The 10657-nt window shown below is 37.6% G+C and overlaps 1 protein-coding gene across 1 annotated transcript in view; it reads left to right on the top strand.

The window, feature by feature from the left end:
• The first annotated feature begins 1709 nt into the window (after window positions 1–1709).
• The window catches only part of LOC122349645 (sodium/calcium exchanger 1-like), a 59190-nt gene continuing 50242 nt past the window's right edge, over window positions 1710–10657 (top strand). Inside the window, 1 exon segment of the mRNA XM_043245770.1 lies at window positions 1710–1880. The gene's annotated coding sequence lies outside the window, so the exon portion shown is untranslated.

Below are 10657 nucleotides of genomic sequence, written 5' to 3'. Positions count from 1 at the left end.
CTCTCTCTCTCTGTCCCTCTCTCTCTCTCTCTCTCTCTCTCTCTCTCTCTCTCTCTCTCTCTCTCTCTCTCTCTCTCTGTCCTCTCTCTCTCTCTCTCTCTCTCTCTCTCTCTCTCTCTCTCTCTCTCTCTCTCTCTCCCTCTCTCTCTCTCTCTCTCTCTCTCTCTGTCTCTCTCTCTCTCTCTCTCTCTCTCTGTCTCTCTCTCTCTCTCTCTCTCTCTCTCTCTCTCTCTCTCTCTCTCTCTCTCTCTCTCTCTCTCTCTCTCTCTCTCTCTCTCTCTCTCTCTCTGTCTGTCCCTCTCTGTCTCTCTCTCTCTCTCTCTCTCTCTCTCTCTCTCTCTCTCTCTCTCTCTCTCTCTCTCTCTGTCTCCTCTCTCTCTCTCTCTCTCTCTCTCTCTCTTCTCTCTCTCTCTCTCTCTCTCTCTCTCTCTCTCTCTCTGTCCCTCTCTCTCTCTCTCTCTCTCTCTCTCTCTCTCTCTCTCTCTCGAACAGCAGCTGATGCTGATGCTGATGCGAGTTCATTCTGACTCTCACATCCTGAGCAGCGACACACTGTCACCCGCTCCTCCTTTATTCTGTTGATTTAACTTCGAGCAGCGCATTCATTCACAGTCAGCAGCGATTAGTGGAGAGATGACAAAAGCAACCATTAACGAGAGGGATTCATTACAATGACGGTCATCAACGGAGGAGACGACATGGACACTCTCTCAGATCAGTTTGAACTGAGCAGGACTCTAAGCAGGTTCTGAGTCTTAGAGGGAAGCGAGGAGGAAGGATTTCCATTCAGTAACAGCTCAAACATCGTGAGGTCGTCAATACAGGAGCAACGGACGGAGAAGATCGGCAAAAGTCCGTCTTAACAAGAGATTTCAGCTAACAGAGAAAGGTCAGTTAATGCTGAAGTGAACTTAGTCTTGCTTAAGTCTGTGTCATGTTAAGTTTTTCAAAAGACAAGAAGGTGTAGTGACACGCCGTGGACGTCAGTAAAGAATGTGACTTAGGATACCAAGATGAAGAACACAATGTTTTAAAAGGCAGCATGTTTACATGTAATGGAAAAAGGTGAATTACTTTATAATTTAAGGCAACATTATATATATATATATATTATGAACAGTATATATATATATATATATATATATATATATATATATATATATATATATATATATATATATATATATATATATATAGCTCTATGATATACTACACTACGGTGTTGTTAAAATTCTAATAAGTTAAGTAAAATGAATGAAATTATTATCACACTAATTGACGTTCTAGCTACAGATAAGTCGGCATGCTTTTCTGTAACAAAAAATAGGCTACAAAAATGTATAGCGTAGTTCCTGCATAATATGGTAGGTATAACTTATATGTATTAATGACACTAACAGAACAGGTTACACCCCCAACCCCAATCCCCGGAATTCCTGCTCCTCTGCCTATTTTAACTATGTTTTATGTGATTTCAGTTCATACGGTAGTCTTTAAAATAAAGAACTTGAATGTGCAATTCTTGAATACAGTATACAGTGTCTAAAGCGCAAATGGTGACTCATTCATTAGAACAGACAACACTACCTGTCTGAGGCGCACGGCGTAACACACAGTCATCAACGAAATGACCGTCTCAGTGCTGGCAGGGCCATTACGGTACTTAAGTCGTTTATTTTCGTTTCAGTGGGGGTTACACTCACCAGGTCTCCTAATACTAGACAGCTAATTGTCTGGCTGGAAACCTCCTAGCCTCGGACAAGCCGGGGAATAGATTCCTGACATGAGCGACTAGCACCTTCGACAAACAACGACGCACCGGCGGATAAAGCGCACTGATCCCCTAAGAGCGACCACCTGTTTCCAGCGCAGACCGAAAGGTAAGCACTCCACTTTACTGAGGGACAATCCTACTTTTTGCATAGTTACATCTCCAAAATGTTCCTCAGATGGGCTCCTCGTTTAATCATTGCTGTTTGAGCGACCGCTTCGCGTAAAGGCGCATTAGTATTAAAGTGCGTTGCCCGCTGGGATCTTGAAATCTCCCTGTCATAATTTCTCGTGCTTTGTTATGCAATCACTGTGTAACGTAGTCTCGCCACTGAACTGTTTATATGTGTTAATTAAGAACACAGAATCGGAAATAAACGGGTATTTTGAGGATCTAAATCCACTTTTATTTCCACGTGCGCGCTGATCCCTTTCTTCTTCTCATCCTTTCACCCAGACTCTATATCAGTCACCCATTCCTTCCAATCCAAAACGTCCCTCGCTCAGATTATTCTCCGTAATCCAACGCACAACTAAAGTCTCATTTGAACCTGCGTTACGCAACCGGCAGCAATACTGGTCAGGACGTAGTTGTGCGCAAAATGCATGTGTTTTCTATGTAGCAAATCCTCTCAAAGGCATAGATAATAGAGAGAATTATACACACGTGTGTGTGCGTGCGTTTCTTGTTTTATCATAAGGCAATAATTGCTTTGCATCATACCTATAAACGTCTCACTCAGAATACCTTATTAGTCAAAGAAAATTTTCCAGTTTTGCTAGATATTTTGTCCTTTGCGTGTCCTTTCTAGTACACTGCCAGCAATTCACAAACACAAAACAAAATGATTTGACCAACACACCCAAACAGGCAGCGAGAGACATTATGTTTTAATAAACTATTTTACTGCCAGGTGCCCTTATGACCCTATAGATCATGTTGAAGGAACTACATCAACCCTTGAAAATCTATGTGTTTGCTGTGATCTGAAAGGCAAGAGGTTGAAGAAGCAACAGACTATATCATATCCTAACATTGTTTATTTAAGATCTAATGTGATACAGCAGATGACAGAATCAAATAAATCAAATAAAATGATAGATAAATATAAAAATATTAATTTAAAGATGTTGATTAGAAACAATATATGTCACACACACACACACACACACACACATATATATATATATATATATATATATATATATATATATATATATATATATATATATACACACACACACACAAACACACAAACACAGGATTTTGAATAAATAATATGAAATAAGTGTAATGGTGTAATGTCTTGTCTAGGGAACCGAGATTATGTTAAGTAACCAAACTCATTTAAACAGGAACTATGTAAATACAGGAAAGGAAACTTTGCTTGTCATTACACACTACTTTAAAAACATACCTATGTCTACAATGTACTGCAATGCTATTTGGATTGAAACCATAACCAATTTTATTAATGTCCACACAAATTACTGCAGCAGACTATTGATTAATAAAGGTTTAGCCTATTTTCGCATTTTAGTTTCAAAGTATCGTGAAATGTGCTAAAAGCAATGTAATATAATTTTGCTGAAATGTCAGCACGGACAGTTTTTCCAGTAAGCTTGCATGCAGTGGATTGAAATACATTTTGCAAATGAACCGAGGCTAAAAGTTTCTCAAGTCACTCTACTATTTATTTGAGACTGGGCAAGCTTTATCTGGACCAGGTCACATTTTTTATTAATGTAGAGCGTGGTGTGCCAGGAAGTATGTCTTATTTGACCTATGGGTTCGGTGGTTGGAGTGAGCTAGGAGAAGAGGTAATTAAAATAGATGGGTTGAGGAAATTGAGATAGGCTAAGAGAGGCTAACGTTATAAAATCACTTGTCAAAACTAGCGCTGCCATTAGTCACACAGTATTGGTGTGATAAGAGAGTCACCAGCAGGTTATGTGTGCTGACAATCATAACAATGTTGGTGGATATTATGTTTATGAAAGAAACAGGAAGCACTCAGATTTACAGTTATGATAAAATCGTAAAAATGTACAGCACTATCTTCTTTTTGTCAGGTGGTACCATATCTTAAAAGCCTCTAAATGGAGTATCTGGCAGAGCTCAAATCAGTTTGTCTAATGAGATAAAGTGGGAAACAGAGCTTATCATACATGTATAATCCATATCTGGTTTTAATGACAAACAGACCTTCCAGGATATTTGATCGCCTGTCGTGGTAGATTAAAACTAATTCTGAGCAAAATCCCTCATTTAATTGTTATCGATAATTCAATTACTCCTTCTCTCCCAAACCTTCAAATCCAAAGGTTAAATGAGAATTTACTGAATACGTGCCAGTTTCATGAAAGGAATTAGTTGTGGAGCTAAAAACTGTTTGTTATCTGTTTGTACCTCACCAGAATTTTATTAGTAAGGGAAAAAAGTGGAAAGATTATAAATATCTCAGTAGAATTCATCATAACATCTTTTATTTAATGCCATGGATTATGGTTTAATCTACTAATACATAAGGTGCATATATATTTTTGAAAAGGTACTGCCCCAGTGACAGCTTTGTACCTTTATTTCTGAGTTGGAGGTTCATCTCTATAGATCACTGATGTCAGTGTCACGTGGAAAGAACATAAAGAGGTCAAAGATGAAAGAGGCGCTAATGCAAGAAAAGCGAGGACGATCTTTTGATTATCTGAGGAGAGGCAGTTCTCACGCACATGTCAGCTGATGAAAAAGTGATGCAACATCTGCCTCAAAGATGGAGAGAATGTTAGAGACGTAGAAGAGTGTGAATGAGAGGTGTGAGGAAAGAAATCTATGTGAAGATGTGAGAAGAAAGAGAAAGAAGGGGGTAAAGAAAGCATGGCTTTGGGAGGCTTTTTTAGGTCAGATTTCTCCCACAGGCTCTTAATGTTAGATACCACTCAGACACTGTTGAGAGAAAATCTTTCGAATTTAGGACCTACATCTCTTTGACAACCCTTAAACAGCAACACATAAACCACTGCAGAGACCGTAGAGGTGATTGCAGCAGCCCCAAAAAGAATTTGAACACTTCAAAATATATGCATGTCATTGCAACTTTTTCTCACCAGCCAGTTTGGCTACTTTGATTTTTGGTTTAGGGCTACCGTCACACATCACGATTATTTTAGATTTAAATATATTTATTATAAAATATGTTTATGAATTATTGAATTGATTTAAATTTTTGTTTGCAGATACAATAGAAATGAGTGTAGTGTCCAAAGTAAATCTTAGCTATCACAAAATTGTCCGTTACTTTACTGATAAAGCACTTGTTTTCTGTCATGTTGCTTACTTCAAAGGGTGCCAGTTCATTAAATAATCGTCTGTCTACTCATAAAGTCAGCAAACTCAGCATATTAAAGCTTCTTTCTCATTGACGCAAAAAGACCTCAAAGGAGTTAACTCTAATACAAATCATGCCCCACAATAAAAACAGGACATATAGAGACAAAGACATTTATCAGATAGTTTTGGAGTTTAGATCAGGTTGACTAGAATTAGCTTAGGTTTTGCTAAATTTTTTAAGCACAGTATAGTTATGTAGAGGTATACAAGACGGTTTATCAGGAGAGGCTACAATACTATGTGGAGAGTCATGCTCTGACAGGTTTTTCTGATATTGCTAATATAGATGGCATACAATGTGATGAAGCATAATACATAATCATAACCTTCCAAATTGGTTAGTTTATAGTGTTACATGCCATGGTTGATTATAACCCACATTTGGTGGGTTGGCAGTGAAGTTCAAGCCATGGTTTACATGAATGAATATGAAGAGTGGCATCTACAAACAAATGGTGTTAGACATTTTCTTAGAACCTACTCTACTTTTTAGCCATTTTCGCATGATTTAACTGGTGCCAGTCTGATCTTTACTGGCTTTATGAACTCAGTTCCTCACAAACCTCAACTAACTTCAGATGTAGATGATCACATTACTCATTTACTTGATCCATTACGCTTTAGACCTTTGTTCAGTGTACCTTTTGATTCAACAAACAAAATACTTTTTTGAATACTGTGTAAATATTTTAGGCTACTTTATATGGCTCTTTAATGAGCATGTCAGATAAACCCTTCTGCTTCTCGTGTCATGTTATTCATACACACATTTATAACATTTCCACTCTGCCAGATGCTGTCTGCCACACCACCAGATGTTTTGTTTTTACATCCTTTTATTTATCTTAATGAAACATGATGTTCACAGACCTTTACCACAGTGAACCCAGATGTTGAAAGACAGACGAAAGTATGTTTCTAAAGCTCTGATGGACCTGGAGAGATTAAGTGTAAGAAATATCAAACAAGAGGAAGTTTAACTATAGGAGGTATGGACGATGACATTTCAGGCGATGTTATGGGATCAGCACTTCGTAGCCACTGTCCCCTTTGAGGACATTTTCGTTTGACACTCAGCAAGCTGTGACACTGAGCATGCAGACTACCATGATGTGGGAACACAGGGATGTAAATTGCTCATGGTTAGATGTGTGTATGTGTGAAGCATACCCTCCTACTGCCTGCTAATGTCACGCTGGCTGTTTAGCTGACAACGCTCAACATGAACACGGTGGCTCTGCCTCAGTGCTATGGAACCGCCCAACAGTGACGGCGGTTCCAGTGCTTTTACTCACAGACGTCGAAAACCTCTGAGAGCTCTGAAGGGTTTTAAGGAATAGAGACGACTTGCTTCCGTGGAAAAGTTTTGCAAGTTGATCTGAAGTGACAGAGTTTTAAAGCTAAGGCTGACATCTCTTTCCCGCTGGATTCTGAATGAGCTCAAGAGTATTTTTAGATCTCGTTTGTAGATTTAATGTTTACTTTCTTGGAAGTAAAATAAACAATGTTTCTGAATATATTCATTTAGAATATGGAATTGACCCATTTGGATAAATACACTTTAGCAGGATAAACATCTGTCTAAAGCCGGGCTGCGATTGTCTGAGACAAATATGGAAAATCCTAAAAGATTCCTATTTTGCCAAGATAAAAATCTGTAGTCTTTGAACATTAGTTTGACATGGTTACCAATTAATAACTGTTGCGATCAAATTTGACGCCAGACGAAATGGTAGTGCTGCTTACACTATTCTTCTTGAATATGCTGGTATTGCAACAGTACATATATTTTTTCATCATACCCAACATTTTAGCCCCTGTGCAATGGTCACTTTATAATGTGTGGATTGATGTAAAACTATGGACACCATTTTTTTTCACACAAGATTATCATGCTTATAAGGTTTGACGATCCCAAAGAACTTAAAAAAACGCACAGTGTGAGCCCAGTTTAAAAAAGGATCTCAACTTTCCTGCAATTCAGCGCCAGTTGACTTCAAAACACACCTGAACAAGCTAATAAATGTATTCAGTAACTGGCAGATGAGGTTGATCAAGGTTGGAGGTAAACTCTGAGTTCTAGTGATGAGATCCCCTGGCCTAAAAGGTGCCTTTCTTATGAATAAAAGCTCTCCTGAAAACAAATGCACCTTGACAAGCCAACAAAAGTACATCTTGTAAAGTAAAATTATTATAACCCTGAACCTTTTCACATTTCATGGCAGTTTCACAGTTTAGTTACTGTTAAAATTGTGTTGATATTTTTATGAAACAGATGAATTTTATTACATTAATTGTTTCAATAATTATATTTCAATGTAGAGGGGATCCATAGGCGACACAATAGAAACAAAAATCACAGAGTAAAAATGAGAAACAAAACAAAGGGAAAAACATTGCTCACCTTCTGTTTTTGGCCAGGTCTTCTGTCACGTTGTGTTGCAGGAAGGAGCGCACAAAGATGAGAGATGATAATAAACAGTCTTTAATAATTCACAGCAGGGTAATACACACACAGCTGATCAAGACCACAGATATAATGTGAGACTCGACACACAACAAAGAAACACTGAACAAAATACAACTTATAAAGAGTAACTTATTAGGATAATGAATGAAACAAACTTGAACATATTGACGCAATTAACAAGAGACAGAAACTAGATCACACATGGCATGAAATGAATGAAATGAAATGAAAACAAACATGAAAGTCCAGGATGCTATCAGGGTTTTTCTAAATATTAAAGCTAGTCATGTCCATTTCTGTATGTCTTATAGGCAGGAGACTCTCAGCCTCAAATGCTAGTACCACAGGTTTTTGCTTCCTTAATTTCGTATGTTGTCATTGTCTTTATTAACCTGGTACAAAGAAATGGTAAGTATTCTGCTAATAAATGTTTTCCAGCTTGATATTTTTACAGACTACATTCAACATTGCTCTTTATCTTTTTTATATTTGTTTTGTATTAGCCACATTGACAAGAAAATCTCTTAGGAGTTTTATTGTCTTCTTCATAACGGGATATTTTTTTATCAGCAAATTCTTTTTATCAGCAATATTAGAACATGTAATTCTGTCTTTCCTTTTGTTTCTTCCTCTCTTTCACATCCCACTCATTCTTCCCAGAGGTTGTGTTGATACAATTGTTAATTATAAGACGTGAGGTTTAATTATTTAATCTCGTAATTAGATCCTTCTCTGTATATCAGCATACTTGGGATTTGCTCGCATACATTGCTGGTTTTAAGCGTTAAGGTGTCATCTGTTACCTTAGAGGCTTGTTATGAACAGATGCTTGTGCTGGATGTGCCCTGTATGTGTTTACATCTGGCAGAGTGCATTTTTTGGCTGATAACCTACGTGTGTGTAAGTGTATATGAAAGTTGTTGAGATGCGTGTGTAGTGAGGTGAAATGGAACAGTGCATGATTCATTTATTAAGGGACAAGAAGCTTTGTAGTTCTCATTTGGTCAGCTGATAGATGGAGGAAAGAATATAAGTAAGGCACAATGTTACATCACAGTATTATATCATTATAAATAGCTTTTTTACTGTTTTTACAATATTTTGGTTTTAATAAATTCAGCTTTGACGAGCAAAAAAGACATTTAACCAGATTTGTAAATGAAAATATTGATTTGAGATGGAATTAGTTTTGCTGAAATTATTATTATGGGAGAAGAAAGAGATGCCAGAGTGATACAGAAGACATGATGCCAACGCATGTAAATTTCTAACAATGTTAAATACAAATAATTTTCCTTTAGTCATATTCATTTAAAAGCGCTGTACATAACTGTTCATCCCCCTAAAATCAGTTTTTTAAAGATAGGAGGTATTGATCCAAACCATTTGATTGCTTTGTCTCAGAAGCTTCCTATGGACTCATGGATTTCATGGGTCATCTAAGAAGGTTTAAGGAATCTTCAGTCTGTCAAGTTAGCACATTTATCATCAGGTCCAGGGTCTGGTCAAACAAAACGTTTCTTTAGAGAAATTTTGACAGCGCTGGTCAGCACTGGTCTATAAAAGTTTTACTGCACATTTAGTACGTTCTTCTTCCTGCAAGTACAGTGCAAGTTACTTTCTTATATGCAGTACAACAAACTGAATTGCTAGTCAGTCAATTGCAAGAAGTATATAAAACAGTGAGATTGCTAAAATATAGGACATGCTCTGACTGAAATTATAGCTATGGGCTGGTAATAATGACATCAGGTTTGATATGTTCGATATGAATTTAAGATGAATCCTGTCAAAAGAAACTCAGGTCAATCAAATACTGAGTGTCCATTGGAAGGGTGACGATCATTGAATCGAAGACAGAAAGGAAACAGGGTAACAGCTTGTCTCCTTTAGCTCTCCCTGAAACTATTCAAAATGTCAGTGGGATTAGCATTAAAGTAGTGATTGAATGAGAGGATGATGTTAAGCTTAGTTTTGTGATTGATGTTGTGGGATTGATTTACCAAGTTAGGTCACTGAGCCAGTCATTTCATTTTCGATACGCTGCCTTTTCTGTTCATGCGCGGAAAAACTGTGATGCGGATGGGGGAGCAGTGCTTGGAGAAAGAGTAATACTATGTGAAGGGTACTGGGAAGCCGTCACCTTTACCTTTTCATAGCAGATTAATCAGGAAAAACAGCAAAGGCTGTAAACTTCTGACATCTCAGAGCTGTCAGTTGCCCTGCAGCTGCTAATTGATGAGCTCAGATCGGTGTGGAAGTTTGGCCATCAGTAATCTTCTGTGAGCCAAGACAGGGCAAATACAGACCATACACTTCATCAGCCAGAGCACTCTTGAATTACTGCTATTCAGGGTGAGATGCTGTGAAGACAGTCCAGAGTTACTGGATAGTGTCGCATGGTCCTCTAGAATACTTGATTCTGATCGTTTAATGGTGACTTGTTGTGGTTTTTGTGTGCATACGAGGACTAGAAAGTATCCAGCCATGTAATATGAAAAACAGACATTATAGAACAAGATCAAATATATAACAAACACAGGCCGCCAAATTTGAGCTGTATATACAAATAAATAGTTCAAATAATATTGAAAATAATTATGGCCATCTCTAATTAACTTTCTAATTAACTGCTTCATATTTCTTGTATCACTCTGCAGTGTTTTCTCATTAAAAATTGTGAAAAGTCAAATATTTATTGTCCATTTATTTATTTGGTAAGCAGCAATGCATCATGTGGCTTATTAAGCTTCACGAAAAATGATCTAGAAGATGGCTGAGAAATCAAGTTTGAGTAGGGCTAAATTAAAATAAGACGAGGCTGCTTTATCTCCTCTAAATGTGGCACATTCTCTTTCTCACTCTCATTCCGTTATCATCTCCATCACTTTTATTTTTACACCCCATGTTTCCTTTATCTCTGACTCTCTCACATTTCTTTCCTTTTCAACTATCATCTCACCACCCTCAGCTCCTGACTTTTGTCTGTCAACCTGTCTCTTCAGGTACATTTGAGGACACCTTTCTCT

Source organism: Puntigrus tetrazona, chromosome 7, assembly GCF_018831695.1.
Source record: "Puntigrus tetrazona isolate hp1 chromosome 7, ASM1883169v1, whole genome shotgun sequence".
In the NCBI taxonomy this organism is placed as follows: domain Eukaryota; kingdom Metazoa; phylum Chordata; class Actinopteri; order Cypriniformes; family Cyprinidae; genus Puntigrus; species Puntigrus tetrazona.
The sequence above is the reverse complement of the archived record's forward strand: the minus strand, read 5'-3'. Positions and strand labels throughout refer to the sequence as shown.